The sequence below is a fragment of the Lagenorhynchus albirostris genome, chromosome 18 (assembly GCF_949774975.1).
Source record: "Lagenorhynchus albirostris chromosome 18, mLagAlb1.1, whole genome shotgun sequence".
In the NCBI taxonomy this organism is placed as follows: Eukaryota; Metazoa; Chordata; class Mammalia; order Artiodactyla; family Delphinidae; genus Lagenorhynchus; species Lagenorhynchus albirostris.
Genome location: NC_083112.1, coordinates 26,160,419 through 26,184,904, shown reverse-complemented (window position 1 = coordinate 26,184,904; position 24,486 = coordinate 26,160,419). Strand labels below are relative to the sequence as shown.

General features: G+C 37.8%; 1 pseudogene; it reads left to right on the top strand.

The window, feature by feature from the left end:
- The first annotated feature begins 1,878 nt into the window (after nucleotides 1–1,878).
- Nucleotides 1,879–3,470, top strand: LOC132508748 (heterogeneous nuclear ribonucleoprotein K-like; annotated as a pseudogene).
- The last annotated feature ends 21,016 nt before the right edge of the window (nucleotides 3,471–24,486 follow it).

Sequence of the window (24,486 nt, the reverse complement as noted above, 5' to 3'; positions counted from 1 at the left end):
TGTCTTGGGCAAATGCTTAGGTTGACTATAATTTATTTCAGGAATTTCAATATCTATAGCAACAGGAAAAAAACTAGTCATAAATAAGGCAGGTTAGACAAGATAAATAAACCCTAATTATTAAGATATATAACACACCTAAAAGTTCAACCTTACAGTTCAGTCGTTTTAGAAGTTAAGGGAACATGAGAGTAGAAAATTAGTTAAATGTCTTAGAGTTTTCAAAGTCTCATAATTTTTGGTTTTTTTTTCCATGACTGAGCACTTTTGTTTGAGAAAACACATTTCCTAACACCACCACATCATTTCCACGTGACTAGAAACAATCATAGGAAAATATTTATAATAAAACACGAAATAATGAAGCTCCAAAAATCTTGAGACCAATGCCATGGTATGTATCTTACCTCCTACACCCTGGTTTGCAGATGCTCCATTCTTATGACTCTTGTCAGTATTTTGGAAGAAAAAAACCTACAGTGACCTTTTCATTTTAATCAAGACACAAAGTATTGAGTTGATTTTAGGGAAAAAGCAGAAGTGGGTACAGTACCTGCTGGCATTTTGCATGCAGAACCCCACTGACACCTGTACACCAAACCCTCTGGGACATGAAAACTCTAATCTTGCTACATAATGCTGTTCCATTTTAGCCTCACATTATTACTTGAATTGAATTTTAAATTAGTCTACTTACAGAACAAATTACCAAAAGTTTAATTTTCCTTTTCCACAAATCCCACTGCAAGCACCAGCCACCTGAAGCCAAGAGAGTTGTAGGTTTTGTCCAAATGCAGGTAAATATCAAAACCAACTAATTCTCTTGCAAAATAAATATGCAACCCATTTATACTAACAATCCTTGGTCAAGCCAGATTTTAGCCAAACATAATCAGAAATGGTCCTTTAGTCGAACTTTCTTCTTTTTACTCCTAAGTAAAATACAGAAAATAATGGAAAGGCTGTTAGCTTCTTGTAATGAAGGCAAAAGTGATTGAAAAAAAGATGTAAAAATTGATGATACCTGGCTGACATTATTTAAATAGACAATGGCTCTATCAATAAAAAGAAGCCTTAAGAAATGTGTTTCATGACAGAAATATATTAACCACTTTTCATCATCTGGAACCTTCGTAAATCAATAAGAGATATTTACTCTATCCTGCTGGGGTGGCTTTTTGTATTTCTAAGAGGATTTAATTCTGGTTGCCATAGTTATGACAGAGTTCTAGAATGAATTTTGTTTCATCATAATTGCTGCATGTTAGTATGTAAACAGCTGAACTCTACCTTCAACAGGCAGAACTCAATTGTGAATAAAGAAAATTCCTTGTCATAAAGTGGTTGAACTAGAATTCAAAACATACCATTGAGCCCTTGCTCTCCACAGAGAGTTGGCAAATACTTCTCAAATATTTTTAGCATAGTTGTCTCTGAAAGGCACATCAATAGTACAAGAAGAATGCAGAAGAAGATTTAAAATGTTTAAAGTGATGTGGAGATTTACAGAAGTTAAAATAATTTATTCTTGGTCTGTACCATAAGTCATAAGGAAAATTTTGACCTTTGGGCTATTGATCTATCTTTTTACCAAATACCTGTCACTTCATGTAGATATTAAATTTGAAATGTGTTATTTCCCAGCCAGTTCAATGCCAATTGGTTCAATATCAGTTTATCCACTAAAAAAAGAAAAAGAAAAACAATCCAGGGAAATTACTCTTAAGCCTGATATGTTTTAGCATTAATTTCAAAGGCCGCAACGTAAAAGAAGGAAAAGGAAAACATGTATCCTCTTGTTACTTCTTTGAGGTGCAAATATCCAGAAAATATGAAATCAAAAAGAATTGGGGCCATCTCCTTTCGGATCTGGGCTACTGCAGCACTAGGGTGTCAGTTGGTCCCGGCCAGAACACTTCAGTTCTTCCCTGCAAGGATATATTTAATAACTGATTGGTGTGTTCCTTTAATACAAGAAAATGGAAATGGAACAGCCAGAGGAAACCTTTCCCAACACCAAAACCAATGGCGAATTTGGTAAACGCCCTGCTGAAGATATGGAAGAGGAGCACACTTTTAAAGATCTAGAAACACTGATGAGATGGTTGAATTACACATTCTGCTTCAGAGTAAGAATGCTGGGGCAGTGATTGGAAAAGGAGGCAAGAATATTAAGGCTCTCCGTACAGACCACAATGCCAATTTCTCCAATTGTTTCAATATCAGCACTGAGTATTAGTGCTGATATTGAAACAATTGGAGAAATTCTGAAGAAAATCATCCCTACCTTGAAAGAGGGCCTGCAGTTGCCATCACCCACTGCAACCAGCCAGCTCCCGCTGAAATCTGATGCTGTGGAATGCTTAAATTACCAACACTATAAAGGACGCGACTTTGCGAGTTGAGATTGTTGATTCATCAGAGTCTGGCTGGAGGAATTATTGGAGTCAAAGGTGCTAAAATCAAAGAACTTCGAGAGAACACTCGGACAACAATCAAGCTTTTCCAGGAATGTGGTCCTCAATCCACTGACAGAGTGGTTCTTATTGGAGGAAAACCTGATAGGGTTGTAGAGTGCATAAAGATCATCCTTGATCTTATATCAGAGTCTCCCATTGAAGGACGTGCTCAGCGTTATGATCCCAGTTTTTATGATGAAACCTATGATTACTGTGGTTTTACAATGATGTTTGATGACTGCTGTGGACGTCCCGTGGGATTTCCCATGCAGGGAAGAGGTGGTTTTGACAGAACGCCTCCTGGTCAGGGTGGGAGTCCCATGCTTCCATCCAGAAGAGATTGTGATGATAGGAGCCCTCGTCGAGGACCTCCTCCACCTCCTCCTGGACGAGGGGGCCGGGGTGGTGGCAGAGCTCAGAATCTTCCTCCTTCTCCACCACCACCACCTAGAGGAGGGGATCTAATGGCCTATGACAGAAGAGGAAGACCTGGAGACCATTATGATGGCATGGGTGGTTTCAGTGCTGATGAAACCTGGGACTCTGCAGTAGATACATGGAGCCCATCAGAGCCACAGATGGCTTATGAACCACAGAGTGGCTCTGGATATGATTATTCTTATGCAGGGGGTCGTGGCTCATATGGCGATCTTGGTGGACCTATTATTACTACACAAGTAACTGCTCCCAAAGATCTGGCTCGATCTATTATTGGCAAAGGTGGTCAGCAGATTAAACAAATCCGTCATGAGTCAGGAGCATCGATCAAAATTGATGAGCCTTTAGAAGGGTCCAAAGATTGGATCATTACCATTACAGGAACACAGGCCCAGATACAGAATGCACAGGATTTGCTGCAGAACAGTGTGAAGCAATATTCTGGAAAGTTTTTCTAAGACTAGTGAAGAACTGAAGGAGTCCTGCATCTTTTTTTTTTTATCTGCTTCTGTGTAAAAAGCCAACATTCCTCTGCTTCATAGGTGTTCTGCATTTGAGGTGTAGTGAAATCTTTGCTGTCACCAGATATAATGTTTCAGTTCCTTACAAACAAGGTTGGGGGTTGGGGGAGAGTATGCAGAAACTAGCATTGAATTTTGCAACAGCAGCAGAATGAGTGAATTTTAATTTTTGCTCATTGTTGGTGGTTTAAAAAACAAATCCCCCCATGTAATTATTGCGAACACTTTGCTTTGTGGTCACTGTAATATTTTGGGGGAGGGTGGGACAGGGAGGAAAAGTAACGATAGTCCATATGTCCCTGGCATCTATTCGGAGCAGTGTGCAGAATGTAATGCTCTTTTGTAAGAAATGTTTTATGATTTTTAAAATAAATTTAGTGAACCTCAAAAAAAAAAAAAAGAATTGGATCCCACAAACAGGGAAAGAGGTGTTCTTATATGCCCTAAGAAAAACCCAAACACAATTTTCATAGACAAAAGCCCAACAGTCTGCCAGTAGCAATTCAAATGTCAGTTCAGTTAAAAAGATAACCCTTTAAACTTTGAAAAACAACATACCTCTGTTAATCACAGAATCTTTTAAAATATGTATTTGTCTGGTAAAATTTGACAATGCTGCCTGTGAAATCCAAAAGGAGAACATGTCATGAGAATATGGAAGCACAAGAAACTTCAACTAAAATTGTCTTTTCCCATATGGCAACTTAAGACAAATAGCCCTAAGTGTGTTATTTTGAGAGACACACAATTTCGAAATAACTGGATATACCTCAAGTTATTCTAGAAGTGAAAAGTAGAAAGAAGTTCTTTGGCTTATTCACCTTAGACTTTTCCTGTTTAGTTAGAGGTTGCATTCAATTACCTTCCATTTGAAACTCTTTTGATTCTATATTTGTAGTATTTATTGTTTTGAGGGGGAACCATTTTCATATATATGTTAGATTTGAATCACGACCATTTGCATGACATTTTATTAAAATATATGGTTTGAACATGAATAAGACAGTGTGTTAATTATTCAAGAGATAAGAAGATAAATATAATTCTTACCCAATGGAACACATACTAGAAGAACTAAGTAGAAAAGTAGGGAGAAGTGTTAAGATAAATAATACTAGATAATTACATAATATGGGCTGTGTATGAATGGGATAAAAGAAGTAAGAGCAGAGAGTTGTGACAGTAAACCCAGCAAAGACATACGTCCTTCGCTAGATCAGAAAAGGCTTCAAGGAGGCACTGGCATTTGAGTTGGATGCCATTAAAGGAAGTTCAACAGAGTAGCTTTAGTGAGGCATATTCTAATATTCTGAAAGGCAGGAAAATACTAGCAAAAATAAAAATGATGACCAGGACAGGATATGTGAAATTTTTTTCCCAGAAGCTTGACAAACTTTTAATAGATGTTGGTATAAGCAAATGCAGACTAATTGAAGTACATGTTGTCATTTTTAAAAAGTCACACAATGGTTGTGAAAATTTTAAGTTATTTTTGTATATTGAGAGCAGGGATATTTCCATCATATGGTAGAGCCTAGAAAGAGATATTTTATTTCTTGAGTGATAGAAAGTAGCAGCTGGTGGGGCAAAGAATGGGCTGTAGAAAGAATACTTGCTCTGACTCTTACTAACTGGATGAACCTGGAAAAGGTACTTTACCTTCCATGATTGTTTTCTTATCTAAAGTAGGAATATTTACAGTGCCTACTTCCTAGGTTGTAATGAGTATTAAATGAATTATTAGGTATAAAACACTTGAACTAATGCATGGCAAATAGTAAGCACTCAGTGTTGTATTAGCTCATTTTCATTATGTGGATCAGAGATGAAACTACTTTCATGTAGATTTAGGTATTTTTATTTTAATTTTCTTTAGAAAAGATCTGCTTTGGATCATTTAAGAACTTCAGCAATGGAGTGAAAACTAAAGTTAAACTAACCTTGCCAATTAAAGATAACTTTCTTTCAAAAGTCCTTCAAGATTCTTTCTCCTCTTACAGCGGTTCTAGAATATAGCTACACTTTTTAGTCATACGAAGATTTCTTTAAAATACTAATGCCAGGATCCTACCTCCAGAGATTCTAATTTAATTGGCCTTGGCTGTAAGGAGTTTTAAAAGCGTCCCAGGTGATTTTAATGTACAGCCAATGTTGAGAACCACTGAGCCAATGGGTAAAACGTCTGCCAATTTGAAGTTCAAAATCCCTGTAAGTGCCGATTCATGCCTTCTTTTCAGGTATTTCTGTCCCCACCTCTGTCCCCCTCACACTGGCACAGGGGGACAGTGTGAATCCTCACAGTGATGGGTCTCTGACTTGGGGCTTCACTAGTCTCCACTATCATGGAGTGGGCCTACTTTTGTTCCTGGGAGGATTGCACTGCTGTCCACTGAAGAGTGGATCCGGGATGAGCACTAACTGCCTGCCCGGCTACCATCCCAGGTAACATTTGATCCCACCTGGCTTTGTAGGCACTTCGCTGGATGTGCTGCTGAAGCCCACCCTCACACAGCTACCTCTGGCTGTGAAGTCCTGTGCCCTGTAGCCTCTTCATCTTTACACCTAGGCTGCTGATGGTCACTGGTCCTCTGGAACCTCCCACTTTTCCCTCAACACCAGGTATGCTGGAATGTCCCATTCAAACCCAGTGCAGGCCATAGGGTTTGGGGTCCTTTTCAGGTGAATCTATCTAGATATCACTTTCTCTCTGCTCTTGCTCTTCTGCTACTCCTGGACTACACTGGATGCAAAGGATTGTCTGGGACTCTGGTCAGATTTCCATCATCTTGTGGCTGAGACCTAGGAGAGGGGATTTTTGTTTCATACAAGGGACCCAGGGAGCACTTAACCCTAGTTTCTCCTCCTCCAGTGCATGTATACACCTTGGACAGAAATCTGTGCCTTCCTCTTCCAGTTTCTATTATCTTTCCTTAGGTCACATCCTCAACCCTTCCTAGGCTATAGCTTAAGGAAAATTCTGTGACCCAAGTCTCCTTGGCTTGACTCTGGACATGGAAAAGGCAGATTTTTGGAATTCAGAAAAATATTTCTCTTTTGGAAATCCTAGAATTGTGTCTCACAATGGAGTCAAAAACGTCATTTTTAGCCAAAATTTGAATAGTAAACTTTTTGTTTTTGTCCTCCTGTCCTAACGTTATTGCTTATATCTTTCCTGAGGCAATAGATATACCTGCCATAATCAGGGTACAGCCCCATACAAGGAAGTATAAAAAATAAAAACACAATTTTATATTTCAAACTATATTATTCCCATAATATCTGTAATTGAAAATAATTCCAGCATGAATCTTCCACTCTTCTTAAGCATTTAGCTTGTAACCTAGAAGACAGGGTACACCTGTTTTCAACCCTATGGTTTTGAAACCACCAATTCTTTCCTTCCTTCCTTCTTAGTCCAAACACCATTGCATGTGTGGGGTGTGTGTGTGTGTGTGCGTGTGCCTGTGTGTGTGTGTGTGTGTGCGTGTGTGCGTAATTCTTGTTTTGCTTACTAGATCCTTTAGGTTTATAAGTTGAAACATTACAATTTATTCTAAGAATTTAAGAGTAGGACTCATGTCTTGACCAACTGCCACCAAGACTAAGAATGTAGGGCACATACTAAGCATCAAAATATTTCCTTACTACTACTAACAGTCTCTCCTGGACCACCGAGGATAGAGACTTTGAAAGATGCATCTTTCTTTCCCTTTGGCCTCCTCCAATCCTTCATGAAAAAATAAATGCACTAAAATTCTGGCTTCTCTCATTAAGATTGAATCAATATCCAGAGATTCAAGTTTCATACAATGTGCCTCCACCTATACCAAGATGGAGTTAACTCCACCCCACTCCAGCCAGAGAACCCCTTCTCAGATGCAGGCCCTTGTTCCATCAGTTCTGCTCCAGAAAGCTAAAGTTAGGACTTCTTTTTCACCTTCCTCCCCAAATAAATATACTTAGGTTTTTACAATGGCAAAGGAATGTATTTCCATTTAAGAAAAACTAGAAAATTGAGGAAAGGATAAAAAAAAAAAACCCACAAATAAACACCCAATAATTACCAATGTTATCATTTTGGTATGCTTCCTTCCATGAGAACAGTATAAATTATAATCAAATAGATAGCTGCCTTTTTCATTTTAGAATATATTATGAATATTTAATAGTCATTCAAAATATTTGTTTCTACTACTTTTACTCATAAGTAAAACTATGCTTAAAATAACAGCAACAGAAAGAGCAAAAAATAATAATATTACTTAAGTGTATAATTGCAATATACTAGGCTAACTCTTTAATATCATGGTATCTCACAGATTTGTCTATCAGTATTAGTATCATGGATAAAGACAATGTGGTATGTATATACAATGGAATATTACTCAGCCATAAGAAAGAATGAAATAATGCCATTTGCAGCAACATGGATGGACCTAGAGATTGTCATACTGAGTGAAGTAAGTCAGACAGAGAAAGACAAATATATGATATCACTTATATGTGGAATCTTTAAAAAATCTTTCAGTTGGCCATGGAAATAAGGGCCCTTGTAATAAAGTGATTTGTGTGCATGTGTTCTCACTCACTCTAGGCACAATTGTGTACTACTCTTTGAACATGAGAGCTTGATCTTTTCTGTTCAGTAAAACAAGCCAGCAACCCTATCTAAGGGAAGGGCCAGTGGAGTCAAGGCTCAGCTATAGACTGTCTATCAGCACCGCCATATGGGAATACACCTCTCTTTACCTCAAGACACACAGATGGCAGGACCAACCTGAACCAGCAGACATACCAGGTGACCCACAAAGTGAGCTGCCCTCACTCATTATGCCCACAACAATGAAGAGAAAACTCTTACAACTTTTTATCCTTGGTGTTCTGATGGAGCTTCAGAGAACAGAAGTAAAACAATAGATCTAAGGAAGATAACTGTTCTCCTCAACAGGGTGCTGCTTTCCCCACTCCTCTTATTGCCATCTTATCCTAAGGATATCCTGAATAATTTGCCCCATAACAGGGGTTAACCTACCTGAGATGGTCCTTCCAAGTTGCCAAGTTCTTTCTCCACAAAACCTAACTGTGGATTTTTTAAAATGTTTCCTCCAGCTATTTAAGTATCATCCAACAAAAAAGAAAATCATTAATAAATAATGTAAACAACTGTACATGGGTTTTCACATGCAATTTTACATTTAGGAGAAAATAAGATTTTTAAGCAAAATTACAGTGATTTAACAACATATCTTCAGACTAAGACCTGACTCAATGGAAGCCTTCACAATTAGAGCAGCCATGGATTGTGGCTGAATTAGGTTAGGTCATGTTTAATATTCTCTGCTTCCATTTCTATTCACCAATGATTACCATAAATATTTGATTCTCTCCTAGAATTCTGCTGCCATTTTCTGTACCCTGGCCTCTGACTTAGCCCACCACTGTAAAGTTTGTCTTGGTTCATTAATTCCTATGTAGGCTTCTGACTTGCCTCCCAATCACGGAGAGGATTTGTGGTTCTGTAAGACTCATGGGAGCATCTACTCTGTGAAGGTCTTAGCTGTGCAGGAGTCACCCCTGTCCCCTCAGGGCTGCCTGTTTCCAGAAGTTAAGCTGGCTTTGGTTTTCTCTGGGTCTCAAGGCCAGGCATTGCACAAAATCCAAGACCTTAAAGCTAAGGAAGAAACTGAATCCCTCAGGAATGGAGGGAAGTTTTTAAGCCTTTTTACCTTATTTCCCAGCTCTTCCCTTTCGGGTAGTGAGAGCTACAGCAAACAAAGACCCTTCATCTCTCTTCTCAGTGGGGTTTCTCAACTAACACTAAAGCTGCCTCAAATATGCTAGCTCTTCTATTAATCCTATTTCTGTACCTGTTGTTCATGGCTGTGCTTTCCACTAGTCAGGACAGACCTGTCCACACCGCCAGTACATCTCAGTTCCTTTGTTCAATATTAAATCCCACCTGCCAACTGAGTCAAAGATTTCTCCAAAATGTCACCCAAGTTTCTCTTAATTTACTTGCTTGTCACATGGTCTAATTTATTGAAAAGAACATTAGCTGAATATCTGAAATAGATATGAAAAGAAAAAAACCTATAATCAGACAATAGAAATTTCTTTGTCATCTCATCATCATCATCATCATAATCATCATCCCTAACAATTATATAGTGCCTACTACATGCCAAACACTAATATAACTGCTTTACACAGATTAATTTCTTTGATCCTTACAACCAAATAAGGGTAATGGTATTATGTTCATTTTAAGATAAGGAATCTGAGGCAGAGAAAGAATACATAACTTATGCAAGGTCATAGCTGGCTCCAGATGCCCTGCTCTTAACCCTTACATCATGCCACCTGCCTACAATGACAATCCCCAGGTGGCTTCCAAAATCCACTGTTATCTAATGTAACCAAACAGCCTGTCTTCTGTGTTGTCAGTTCACTCCTGAGTGTACCATTAGGATTTACTCTGAAAGAGATAGTCCCTGAAGAATTCTACAAAGCAGGGATGGCTTCACAAGCAGGCAAGTTTAAAACTTTTTTAGTTTTAAAGTTTAAAATGAGCTTGAAATTTCCACAACAAAAATAACAGTTTTGACATTGCATATCTGATATCTAAACTATATCAAAAACTTTTAAGCAATAACATGGAAAGCCTTGCTCCCATCCAATGGTAGAGGAAACTAAAGCTCAGGGAAGTCAAATACCTTGACCATCATCACACGAGTAGAAACTGAGCTGTTTGCCTATAGTGTGTATGTTCTTCCCACTTTAACACACTCTCCATTAAATAAAGATATTCTAATAAGTTGTATAATACCCATAGCGTACTCTAATAAATTACTCTTAAACTTAATTCTAGGAGATTAAAGTTTATCCTAGGGGAAATTCTTTCCAACTTTTAACAACTTGTGGAAAGCAGATCCACCATTTCCATGGCCTTTTCATTGAACTCATTGACCCTCCCAAGACATTCACATGAGAGAAGGGATCAAAGGTAGAGGTGCAGATGGAAGACCCTGCAGACATTACACAGAGATGCCCAACCATCTGTATGTCACAGCCAAACTCATAAGGTTTTCTGAGATTCCACAGCATCTAAAATTGTTTTCTTCAATTCCTATAGTTAGTCCACTCAATGACAGAATACTAAATGGACTTCTCTGCTACATGACAGTTAATCAGTTTACCCAAAAACCATTTGCAAAGAGTAAAGTTTCACTGTCCCCACTCTTCTGAGGCACTGTGGTGTGACATACTGAAAAAGAACAGTTTTAGAGAAACAGCTAGATTCAAATCCAAGTTATGTCATTTATTATTAGTATGGAAAAAATTAACTCCCTGCAGGTTTTAGTTAATTCACTTAGGAAATGATAAGATATTATTACTAATTAGTTTGGATTTGGGAGCAGCAATAGATAACACCCTATCTTCCATTCTTGAGTTTAGAATCTACTAAAAAATAAGATAGAAGAGAAGAGCCGATCCATATCATAGCACCTGTTGTATTGATAAACCTGACTGGAGACAAGGACTTCAGTTGAGCTCCCTAAATTTCTCCAAAAAATGGACCTGATTATTCTTCCACTTATACACGAAGTAGGATAAACCAAGCCACTGGGACCTAGTCCAAAGCTACCCACATGGAAGACCACTCCTGGATCCTGAACACCTGTGAGCTGTAAAAGAGGGAACCCAAAAGGCCCAGAGTCCAGCATGCTCAGCTCCTTCTACAAGATTTACCAATAAGATAAGTCAGTCTTATCAGTGAGGAGTCAATGAGGATGCAAAAAGAAGTTGGAAGAATTCTTCTCATATTAACCTTTGTGAAGTGGGAATTCTCTCCTCTTTATGGATTTATGAATAACAAGGAGAAAGTGTTCTTCCTAACAGCACCAAAGAGTGATGCCTTCAGCTAAGAATTCTCTTATGCATACCCAATTATATGTTGAAGGCTTCAATTTGGATATAATACAAGTACCTAAATTCAGAAACCTGAAACTGAGTTAATAATCTCATTTTATTTCTTAACATATTCCTCCTCCAGTGTACCCTATCTTGATAAAAGATACCACCGTCCATTCAGTCTCAATCCAGAAATCTAGGTGTTATCCTTGATGCTTCCCCCTCTTCTTTATTAAATTAACCATGAGATCTTATTTAATTCTATCTTCTAAATATCTTTCAAGTATACTGGAATTCTCTCCTTTCCCACTATAACCACTTCTTCCAGGACATCACTATTATTGTATTTACTTCCTATTTTACTTCCTTTTACTTTTGCCCTCTACCCCATCATCTACTTGAATGACTCTGCGAACAGTCCTCAAAATCATTTTTGTAATATGCAAATTGAATTCTATTTATCTGACTCCATCTCTTTCACTTACTTCAAGTTTCCTCTTAAATCTTACTCTCTCAGAAAAGTCTTCCTGATCTCTTCTAGACTTATATACAGGAATTCAACAGTTAACTTTCATAGCCTCCTGTAATTCCTCTAGTGACAAGACTCACCACACTTTATTTTAATTGTTTTTTATATCATTCTGCCAAAGTCTATTGTTGTCAAACGTTGAAAGCCAACAATAAAGAGCAAATATTGTAGTCAGCAAGAAAAACTACATTGCATACAGGGGAACAACAATCTGATTAATAGCTGACTTCTCATGAAAACCATGGGAGCCAGGAGAGATTGGAACAATGTCTTTCCAGAGCTGAAACAAAAACTTATCAATCAGGAAGTCTTTACCCAGTGAAAATATTCTTCAAAAATGACAAAAAAAAGAAGACATATTTGGATAAACAAAAACTAGTATAATTTGCTGTCAACATAACTGTGCTAAAGTTATTGCTAAAGGAAGTTCTTCAGTCTGAAGGGAAAATATTTCAGATGAAAACGTGGATCCTTGAAAAGAAGGAAGAGCATCAGAAATGGTAGATATCTGGTACATGCCAAAGATTTTTTGTTTCTCTTTAATTTGTTTCCCATAAACCATACAACTCTTTAGAGCAAAAATTATAACATTATCTTGTGGAAATTATAAGATATTTAAATGGAGTTCACATTATATTATGTATTAATTTTCTATTGATGCCATAAAAATTACCAATACTTATTAGATTAAACAACAAAAATGTATTGCCTTAAGGTCTGTAGGTCAGAAATCTGACATGGATCTCATTGGGGGTAAGATCAAGGTGTCAGTATGTGTTCCTTTCTGGAGGCCTTAAAGACTTGCTCATCTGTGTTGTTGGCAGAATTCAGTTCATTGTATTGATATTTGTAGGATTAGGTCTCATTTCGTTGCTGGCTGTCAGCCCAGTGTCATTCCTAGCTTCTAGAGGTCACCCTCATTCTTTGTCTCATGAACCTCTTTCTCGTCTTCAAAGAAATAACAGGTCAAGTCCCTTTTTGAGTCTTTCCTCCTCCTTCTTTCATCTCATCTCTATGACCCAACTGAGAAAGTCTCTCTTCTTTTAAGGACTCATGTGATTAGATTTGGCTCATCCGTAGTATCAAAGATAAGCTCCCCATGTCAAACATATCTATAGAGTAACTTTTGCCATATAAGATAACATATGCACAGGCTCTGGAGACTAGGGCATGGGCATCTTTGGAAGGTTATAATTCTGCCTCCCACTCAAGAGTATCCTAAAACATGAGGGGAGAGAATATGTATCTATAAGGTTGAAAAATTTTTTAACGTTTTACAGAAAGTGATACAATATAAATTGTAAGTGAAATATGAAAATTTATGTACTTAATATACTATATATACATATATATGACAATGTATATATATATGTATATATATATTAATACCCAGAACAACCATTAAAAAAACTGTAGAGAAACATAAAAATATAAGGTATTAAAATTTATGGAATGCAGGCAAAGCAGTGTCCAGAGAGACATTTATACCTGTAAATACCTATGTTAGAAGTAAAGATCTAAAAATTGATTATATGAGTTCTCATCTTTTAAAAAATTAGACAAAAAGAAAAATGTACTCAAATTAAGTGAAAGCAAGAAAATAATAAATGTAAAGGAATAAATCAATGAAATGGGAAACAAGAAAATAATAGACAAAAATCAATAAAACCAAAAACTAGTTATCTCAAACTTATGTAAAATTAATCAGCATAACTGCACTAATCAAGAAAAAAAGAGACACACATCAAAATATTAACATTGAAAGAGGGTATATAGCACTACAGAGCCTATGTACATGGAAAGGATAATAATGGAATGTTTTGAACAACTTAATATAACAATATATGTAGCTGAAGTGAATAAATTTCTTACAATACAGAAATTTGATCCAAGAAGAAAAACTTGAATATCCTGTATTACTTAAGAACTGAATTTGTAATTAAAAATCTTCCCACAAAGAAAACTCCAAGCCCAAATGGCTCCAGTGGTGAATTCTATCACACATTTAAGAAAAAATAATACCAATTCTATGCAAACTCTTTCAGAAAATAGTAGAAGAGAGAATACTTCCAAAATCCCTTTATATGGCCAGTCTTACTCAGATACCAATACCAGACACAAACATCACAAGTATAGAAAACCGTAATTCAACATACACTATGAACATTAATGCAACAATCCTGAACAAAATTTAATAAATAAAACCCAGCAATATTAAAAGAGTATATAATACATCATAGTCAGTGGGATTTATCTTAGGAATGGTACGTAGGTTTGCCATTTGAGAATCAATGTAATTCACCATATAAATAGTATAAAATAGAAAAACCATATGATCTTTTCAATACATGCAGAAAATTCATTTGACACAAGTTATGATAAAAACTTCAAAAACTAGGAATATGTATCAGCATATACATGTAAAGAAGCCTAATAACATTTTTAACACAACAGATCAAAGGTCAACAATAGTAACCAACGTGAGGATTACATGGGTCTAAGTACTAACCAGAAAGTTTCCAAAAAGCAGATACCTTTTTCCTCAGAAGATTCCATGGGTAACTAATAAAATGCACGACCTAATCATGTGAGGAACCCAGAATGGTAATAGCACTGAACAAGGACCAGTCTTATCTCCTTACCAACTAGTAGTATGACTTTCAACTTCTGTACCTTAGATTCCCCATCTGTAAAATATGAAGCTTGACTTAGAAGGATGATACCTCAGCTCCCTATAGCCCCCTTCAGATTTATAACATTAGCAGTGAAAGATTCTCCAGTCTTTTAGTCAATAACTTTTGTTGCCAAGTTCCAACTGGGTATAGCTCCTTGAGGGGAGTGAGAGGTGGTGAGAACAAACAGAAGCTGAGCCTCAGACCTGAAGTCAAGACCATCATGGTGATGCTTCCCCTTGGCAGATAAGTTGTGCAGACCCTGCTGGGACACCGTCTGTCACGGCTGTGTGAAGTCAAAGGAAAAGCTGTGGGAAATGCTCACCAGCTTCAATGGGTCATTTTTCACCAGTTGCAGATGGCTCTGTGGAACAAAACAAAAAGCAGGGGGGGTGCAGTGACTGGCAAACTACACCCAACAACCCGAGATGAATGAACTGTCTGTACCTTGAAAGCTAGGCCTGCAGATTCACTGTGGGGAGAGTCTATCCTCCTCTCTTCTTCCTAACACTCTCCATCCAAACTCCTGTGGTGTTTAGTACAGCACGGCCCTAGGCCCTGGGTACTGGTACTCCATGCATAGTGATTAGTGAGGCAGTACAGTGACTCAGACTAAGCCACCCGTTCAGAAGTCCTAAGAAAGTACCAGGGGGTACCTGGCTCACAGTAAGTGCTTGACAAATGCTTATCAAAATATACTGCCTTGAAAAGATATCCCCTTATATCACAGAAAAATCCAGATGGGAGCTTGTTCTGTTACCTCTATCCAGTATTTCCTGAAATTTCTAAATCCAATTCACTCAGATTGTTTCTGTTGTTAAGTCCCCTTGCACTTTCCCAAACTCCTGATTTAATTCTCAGCTAACGGACACTGACCTCTTGTACTTCCCGTCCATTTGGGGGTAACGGGCAATAACAATTAACGATAAATGAGTTAGACCTTAGTACAACTATTAAATGGTTCAATTTGTTTGGGGCATCCAAAACATTTCCTTTCTGCTCAGCCACAAATACCATTAGCTGCTCTCTCTCCCCTTTCAACAAAAACTTGCTTTCAGAAAAGACTCTGATGCCCATCATCTATAGCATAATATGTTTGTCAATGTGATGGGATTCTAAGGAAATTTATATCCTAAGGCATACCTCTAATTGTTTCACGAAGAACTTAGCCACCTGGACAAGCACTGACATAACTGGAGGAATTCCAGAGGAGGACCTGTATGTTATATCATAGGGGATACATTATCTAAAAGTAACATTGGCCTTGACTTTTCATGTACTCTCCTCCACGACTTCTTTTGACTTTTCGCTGCCCACACATCTGATTTATTGTGTTACTGCTCTTGCTGCTAAAATGGGAAATGGATAGCTAATGAATTAAAAGAGCTACTGCCAAGGAGTGATTAACAGTCTGGGAAGAGGCAAGCAGAGGCATCATGTATATGCAAAGAGTTATTGCATTTCCAAAGCTTTCCTCCCTCTAGGAGGATATCCCTCACTTTGAAGTAAAAAAAAAAAAAAAAAAATCTAGGTGTGCCTGAAGAGGGATGCTAAAAGACAGGAGGCTGCTTTTAGGAGATATTGAACTTCAGGCCTTAAATGATTTAAATGCAATTCCCATGTGCAGCTGCTAAACCAAAGCACCTCACCCCAGGGAAGAGATGAGAAATTTTGAGGGCGATTGAACACTGAGAATTCTCATCGCGGCTTAGCAAGAAGTGACTTAGCACATGTGTTTCAGTGATTATGAAGCATGGGGATGCTCACTGGCTCTGAAAGGCCTAGTCACCAGTGTGACAACTCTGGTGCTGGTGAAAGAGGCAGTCAGATGAGGCAGGAATGAACATCTTTCACCTTTGCAATCTGCTAATGCTCCGGCAACTTTTCTTCTGGGAATGCGTGTCTGCCACTCTGTGCATTCATGCCAAGGTTTTTAAGATGAGGTGTGCAGAGCTAATCAGGGGAAGAAGAGGGAGGGAGAATGCTTATTAAGTAGCTACCGTGTAGGCAGCACCTGCTGGGGGCCTGGCATTTTACATGCTTTCTTAAAAAAAAAGTAAAGAAAGAGAAATTTTATTGGGAAATTCTACATCATTATAGAAAATCATAGAAACAGAAAATTCCTCTACAACTCTGCATAGGTCATATAATAGAATATTGCCGAGACCTGGAAGGCTGCTGTATATAGACCTGCATCCAGCCACAGAACCACCTGCCGCTGTCCTAAAGCTTAGCACCACTATGGCGATACCTTTCTCTCTTTGCTTTGTAGGTTTTTCACATACGCATGCATTTCTAGAGGTTATAGTTTACTTGTGCTTGTTTTTGAACTATATACCAATGGGATCATGAAACATTGATTCTTCTGTAATCTGGCTTCTTTCATTCAATTAAAAAGTTATGTTTATGATGTATATGTTTTTGTCTGACACTAGTTTGTTCATTTCATTGCTATCATACTATTACATTACATGACTATATCACCGTTCATTTAGCCATTCTATTGCTGAGGATCTTTGGGTTAGAACTATCATGAATAGTCTTCTATGAGCACTCTTATGCATGTTGCATGTCTTATGAAGCACATGGGCATGCATTTCTGTCAGTTATATACTTAATGACAGAACTGGGGGTCACCATAACATATATCTTCAACCTAAGTGAATATTGAAAACCTCTTTTCCAAATGATTGTACCAATTCACATTAACAGTGTCAGGTAGTTCCTGTTGCTTCATATTCTTAATAAACTTAGTATATTGCAAGACTTTTTTTTCATTTTAGCCATTCACATAGATGTATGTCATTTGTCATTTTTCTGATTACTAATGAGATTGACATCTTTTCAGATGTGCACTAGGTATTAGGATGTCATCTATTTGAAATGCTTGCTCAAGGTCTTTGTCCATTTTTATAATTCTTTATTGATTTAAATGATACTGCATCATACATATAATTACAAATAGCTTCTCACCCTCTTTACTTACCTTTTTATTTTATTTATTTATTTTTGGCTGTGCCTCGCGGCTTGCAAGATCTTACTTCCCTGACCAGGAATCGAACCCAGGCCCCAGCAGTGAAAGCACAAGACCTAACCACTGGACTGCCAGGGAATTTCCATCTTTTCATTCTCTTAATGTTTCTTCTAAAGAACAGAAATACTTAATTTTAATATAGTCAAATTTATCAATCTTTTTCCATGTGATTATCCTGCCTATCCTGAGGCAATGAAGATACTTTCCTACACTATCTTCTAAAAACTTTATTGTTTTGCCTTCCATATTGAAGTCTACTCTCTATCATATATTTTTCCTTATGATGTGAAATAAAGGTCAGCTTTAACTTTTTTTCAATGTGAATATCCAATTGGTCCAGACCACTAATTAAGGCCATTCTTTCCCACTTATCTCTACTTTTGTCATAAATCAAGTGTTCATAGATGTGTGGGTCTTTTTTTACTCTCTTCCAATGGCCTGTTTGTCTACCCTATGCCAAAAAACTACACCGTCTGCATTGTTATATCTTTAAATCAAGTAGTGATATTTGGAAGTGCAAGTCCTCCTCCACCTTATTTGCTTCAAAAGTGTCTTGGCTACACTTGGTCCTTTTCATTTTCATAAACTTTTAGAATCATTTTGCTCATATCTCTCTCTCTCTCTCTCTCTCACACACACACACACACACACACACACACACACACACACACTAAACCTGCTTATATTTTTATTGCCATTACATTAAATCTGGATACCAATTTGGAAAGAACTGACACCTTTACAGTCAGTTTCAGAGTCTTCCCATCAATGAACATAATATACCTCTCCCCTTATTTATATCTTCTTTAATTTTTTTCCATTAATGTTTCCTTCATTGAGATCTTGTATGTCCTTTATTAAATTGATTCTTAGTCATTTGTTATTTCTAATAATATCTGAAATTATATTTTTGTCACCTAATTGCTTATTGCTAATATATAATACATTTTTTTAATATCAGCTTCTATTCAGCAAACTTGCAGACTCTCAAAAGATTCTTTTCGGGCTTCCCTGGTGGCGCAGTGGTTGAGCGTCCACCTGCCGATGCAGGGGACACGGGTTCGTGCCCCGGTCCGGGAAGATCCCACATGCCGCGGAGCGGCTGGGCCCGTGAGCCGTGGCCGCTGAGCCTGTGCGTCCGGAGCCTGTGCTCCGCAACGGGAGAGGCCACAACAGTGAGAGGCCCGCGTACCGCAAACAAACAAACAAAAAAAGATTCTTTTGAATATTCTAAAAACACAAGCATATCATCTATGAATAATGACGTTACTATTTTTTTCTTTGCAGCACTTCATAATTTATCTTTTTTTTTTTCTGTGTTACTGCATTGGCTAGGAAGCCCAGTACCTGTCAAATAGAACTGGTGGGTACCATTCTTATCTTGTTTCCAGTTTCAAAGAAATGTTTTTTAACATTTCATCATTAAGTATAATGCTTACTGTTGGGTTTCTTTTTTTTGATATACTTTATTAGACTAAAGACAGTCCCTGCTATTCTTAGTTTGTTACTTTTTTTCATAAAATGTATGATGATTTATCAAACACGCTTCCTATATCTATTGGAATAATCATGAATGAATTTTGTATTCTCTTAATGAAATATATATTCTATATTCTATAATATTTTAATATGTAATGTTTTAATATAGTTTACATATTTTTACTAATCTCAGTTTTACATGTGGCAAGAATCTCAGTTTGGGCAAGGACAATAGTAAGACTGGGATTCAGGACAGCTGAGTGTGCTTGATGGATTAGTGAAGTGAGCTTTTCAGGAGTCTATTGCATGAAGATATCCTGGCAGTGAATCCATGAAAGGAAAGAAACTAGACAGTTACAAAGCTTCAGTGTCAGAAATGAGGGGCAATTTTGCTGACTACCGGAGTCTGTGTTTCAAATTTTGCCTTTCAAGGAATTCTATAGACATATGTCTGGGTTCTAAGGAAAGAGAGGGAGGAGAATAAAAACCAAACAATTTCACTCCTTGGATATGCCTCTAACAAAGAGTTGTGCAAAAGAGGAGAAAAGCATTCCCCCTCAAAGCATGTTTTGGGCTTCAGAGAACATGGTACAGCTTTGATACTTCAAAACTCTAGAGAATACACAGCGATGGGAAAGGGTCCAGCCAGAGCTCAGATAAGGATGCCTGGGGACTGAGGCAGGAATGAGATGGGGGCACAGCTGTACCTCTTCACCCAGTAGCAATCAAAGGAAGTGTTATGGGCCAAATTGTATCCCCCCAAATATGTTGAGGTCCAAACCCCAGGTACCTGTAAATGTGACCTCATTTGGAAATAGAGTCTCTGCTGGTATTCAATATCATATGAGGTCATTAGAGTGGGCCCTAAGTCCATTATGATTGTGTCCTTATAAAAAGGAGAATGACATGTGCATAGGGAGAATACCATGTGAAGATTGGAGTTTTGCTGCCACAGCAAAGGAACTATCAGAAGCTAAGAAATAATCTTGGAACAGATCCTTCTCTAGCGCCTTCGGAGAGAGCATGACCTTGATATCAGACTTTTAACCACCAGAAGTGTGCTACAATACATTTCTGTGGTTTAAGTCACTTAGATTGTGATACTTCATGACAGCAACTCAAGCAAACTAATACAAGAAGTAGCAGGTATTGTCATCTGATGAAGGGATACCCAATAAAAATAGGGGTGCTAGACAAGAGAGAGGCCAGTCCATGCCACATGCCACATGGTAGATGATGGAATTGTTCAAAAGCGCTGTAGACATCCCCTGAAACCCACAGAAATAATTGAAGAGGATGCTTCAGGATATTAAATGTCCAAATTTAGCAATGGGGAAAGAGAGACAGTATAATGGATTAAGATTCTCAACATAGTCAATACGAAACCCTGGAGTAAACAGAAACAATATAACATAAGGATAGTCATATGGACACAGACAAATGCTGTAATCTGTACCATGTCCACCATCTAGCTGGTAGCATGGAGCTGGAGCTCTGTTCACTCTCCCATGCTGTCTCCATCACTTTCCTTGGCAGCCCCTTTCACCTTCATGATTCTCAGTTTGAGTTGGTTGCGTGGAAACCTTGCTGGGAACTTATATCATGATCAAATAGGGGCGCACGTGGTCAAGGTTATTTACAAGAGTAAATTCAGTAGTTATTGCTACCTATAGACATTTTTTGAAAACTACACATAAGTCATTTGGAATCAGGAATTGTTCAATCAAAGATTATCCCACATATATTTTATATAATGCACTGTGCTTGACCTACAAATGGGAAAACCCACAAAATGACTAAATGACTAAATCCCCCCCAAAAAATCGTCACTCATTCATGCAACTGTTTTTCCATGAGTACCAACTATGTTCCACACACTGTGTTAGAAGCCTGCCTTTTCCTCTGTAGAGTAGATCATTCTAATAGAACATGAGAAGCACAGAATCACCACAGTATATAAATGAATAGGGGTAATATTTAAAGTCATTTATTAAATAAATGAAAAGCAGAATCACGGAGAAGTAAAGGAATTGATTCAATGTCGGCAGAGAGCTGTAGAAGCCTGGTCTCCTTATTCTCAGATCTAGAGAAATCTTTTCTAAGGGTAAAGAGTAGGGTCAAGAAAGGGGAAGTTGTGTGCTCATATATATTTAAACCCAGCTGCTTCTGAGATCCTACATTTTCTTTCTCTTCCTTTCCAAATCTACCTAGAGGTAAAATTAGGAAGTAGGCAACTGACTGAGGTACAAAGTTTGCTTCTTTTCTCAGTCTCCAAAGACTTTGCCTCTTACATTTTCTACATCTTCCTTCCCCGGGTACTTATTCTAGCAGCCCTGAGATGCCTAACAAACCCAATCCAGCTCTTCTAAAATATACATTCGGCCTTCTCTGCCTCACTCACCATGTTGCCATAGCAGCTTGGCATGAAAGAACCATAGCTGCAAGAGAGTAACACACCTTTCTCAGATCAGATACAATATTTCTGGCAAATGAGATTTACACAGTCACTTTAGCCTCATTAAATCTAGCTCATTCTGTACTTTTCCCATACCTTTCTCAACAACCTTTGAATGGTTACAATTCAGTGATTTTAGAAGATTCATTTTGACCTATTTTCCTTTTCCTCTTTGAAACATTAGGACAACACTATTTTCTTCCAAGACACCATCAGTACTTTTGGGTTTCTTCGTACTAAGAATTGGAGAGTTCAGGGTGCAATGGTGAAAAGAGCATGGGATTCAGAGGCATAGGTAAAATAAGTGACATATTTCCAGGCTCCTAGGTACACACCACCACCTCTGTCTCAGGGTTGTTACTATTTATAACCCGTTCGAAAAAGAGTTTAGTAAGAAATACTTTAAAATGTTACCCTCAGAAAAAAAAAATATTACCCCCTTTCTTTTTCATTTTTTTCTTGGATTGAGCTCTGGAAAAAGTCTTCATTCAAGTCTTTTGAATGAAATGACTTCCAGGTCTGGTCAAGCTCTGTATAATTCTGTGGAAATAGTATTGTGCCTACTTCCAATGGCAAGTATAGCCTCTGCGCTAAGTGCACCAATTATGAAAAAGAGCATAACTATTTCTGGAAAGATCACATCAAGCTCAGCTTCCCTTGATGACAAATCACCACTTCTTAGAACAATTCTCTCTCTCTGAAATTTATACCTTCCTCTACCTCCCCAACATTTTTTTTTTAAATATAGAGGCCTCAAAAAGGTACAAGAGAGTCCTTTTTTAATTCTTGGGTCAGAATGTGATGACCCACCACCTACAGTCTCATAAGTTTGTACGCCCTGTAGGAAGAAATCAAAGACAAAATAACAACATACTTAGATAGACTTTTCAGCTCTGGGCTAAGAATCAACATTGGAAAGCCCTGGAAGGTGGCTCATCTTTCTGTGGAAGAACTCAATCAGGGCTCAACCTCCAGCAGAGTTAGATTAGTAGAATGCTTATTTTTGTAAGTGTTCAATTGGGGGTGCTCAAATTCTGATGCATTTTCGTTGGATACTACTTAGCAACTAGCTGACTGCTAGATAGACTGTCACCTTTCCTCTTGACAATTTGCTGAAAATGAGCCCCTCAGTGTTACATGAACATGAGGGAAACGGGTTGGGAGGGTTAGAGCTGAAGATGGGATTTCATTTGGTGCACTTATGTGAGAATTTTTAGTGTGCTGCTGATGTTTAAGGGCTTCGGTAAATGCAAAAGAGGGGAAAAGGTTGGGAATGACAGACAGTGAGTTCCGCTCAGCAGGCATTGACTCTGTAGTCAAAGTATAAATGGATCGAGTTCTTTTCAAATGTTAATAAGCTTTTGCACTGGAAGAGATTTCATATGTAGTTGCTATAATATCTGGCACTGGCCTATTCTGTGGTTGCCGAGATGGATTGGATGTTTGAATTACCATCAATATTAGGTGAAAACCATTCCAAAAGAGGTGTTTTAAATGTTAATACAAAAGGAAAAAATCTTACATTTGGAAAGTAAGCAAAAAATATGAGTATTTATTTCACTCACAGGTGTTTCTTAACTAGTATTATTTTGATATAGAAGAGAATTTCAATCCATCATGGCAATACTTAGCTTAGTGATAGAAAATGCATGAAAAGTAAGCATGAGCATGAACTAAGGTAAGTAGCAACTCTATGTTCCAGCGCTTAGAAAAATGGACTTTCCTAAGGATGTAACTGTGACATTCCAGGATTTGGATCTCAAATCTTCATGATGCCTCCCTTAACTTGTTAAATAGCAAATGTGTCAGCAATGAAGTAGCATGAGATCAGGTAGAGTGGTATTAATTTGGACCTAACAGAAATCCCATGACAGTTATCTTGGCTTCTAGAGAAAGAATCAAACCCACCTTAGGCAGAGTTTAATACTGGAATTACAACAATATAAAGTTAACCCAATACACCTTTACTCTGTGTATGTTGAGATCTAGATTCTAAGGTTACCCAGGCCCAAAATAGTCCCTATCCAGTCATCTGAGAAGAAAAGAAACAAATAGCCACTGGAGAGAAATTGATTGCACATGTCTAACCCTGTGAGTCCAGCAAAACAGAGGGCAGCCACCCTGATCATTTACCGTAAGACCTTCTTAACAGGGCAATCCTCAGTCTCTGACTGACAGACCTAGAATTTGGGGTATAGGAAACAACTGTCAGGGTAGATAATTCAGTTGTCATGACACAGAAGACAAATTCACTGTGTGGGAAAAAAATGGGAAGGACAGAAAGAGTAAATTATAGGATTATAATAAATTTATAAATTCAGCGAAAAGCAAATAATGGATTTTAAAAACAAAACAGCATACTGAATATGATCTCAAAAACATATATGATACCACAGTTTAAAAGAAACATTGAAGAAGAAGGGACTTTTCCTGCCTAATATTAAAACATATTATATAACTGACAATTAAAACCAATGTAGAAAAGGAGTGGGAATATTCAGTAAAAAGGGATAGTCATGTCTACATGATTCTTCTTTGCATGTTCCAGGGGAAACTGTAAAAGAAATATTAGACTGAGCTTGTTTACAGCTCAATCCAGACCAAGTTAAAGTACCACATGGCCTGCACTTCTCATGTTATTTAAGGCCAAATATATCAGAACCCATTAAAATTGGACATTTATTTTCTGGATGCTCCTTTAAATGTATTTTTAGAGCCAAAGGCCTCATCCACACTTCATGGTCAGAGGGTAGGATGTGCCTGGAAGGGAGTGGATATCTCCCCTCTTCATCACCTGAGGAAGGGCCACATCCTGGGACACAGGTAAAGCTAGTGATCAGGGGAAACTACCTTTTTGGGACTTGTAGCAGGTAGTCATGGATCTCTACTGGAGTCAGGATTATGAAGATAAACATGGAAATATTCCAGAAGGTAGGTCCAGAAGTGGTACTCTATGAGTAAGTGCTGCCCCATAAAAGAAACATGTTG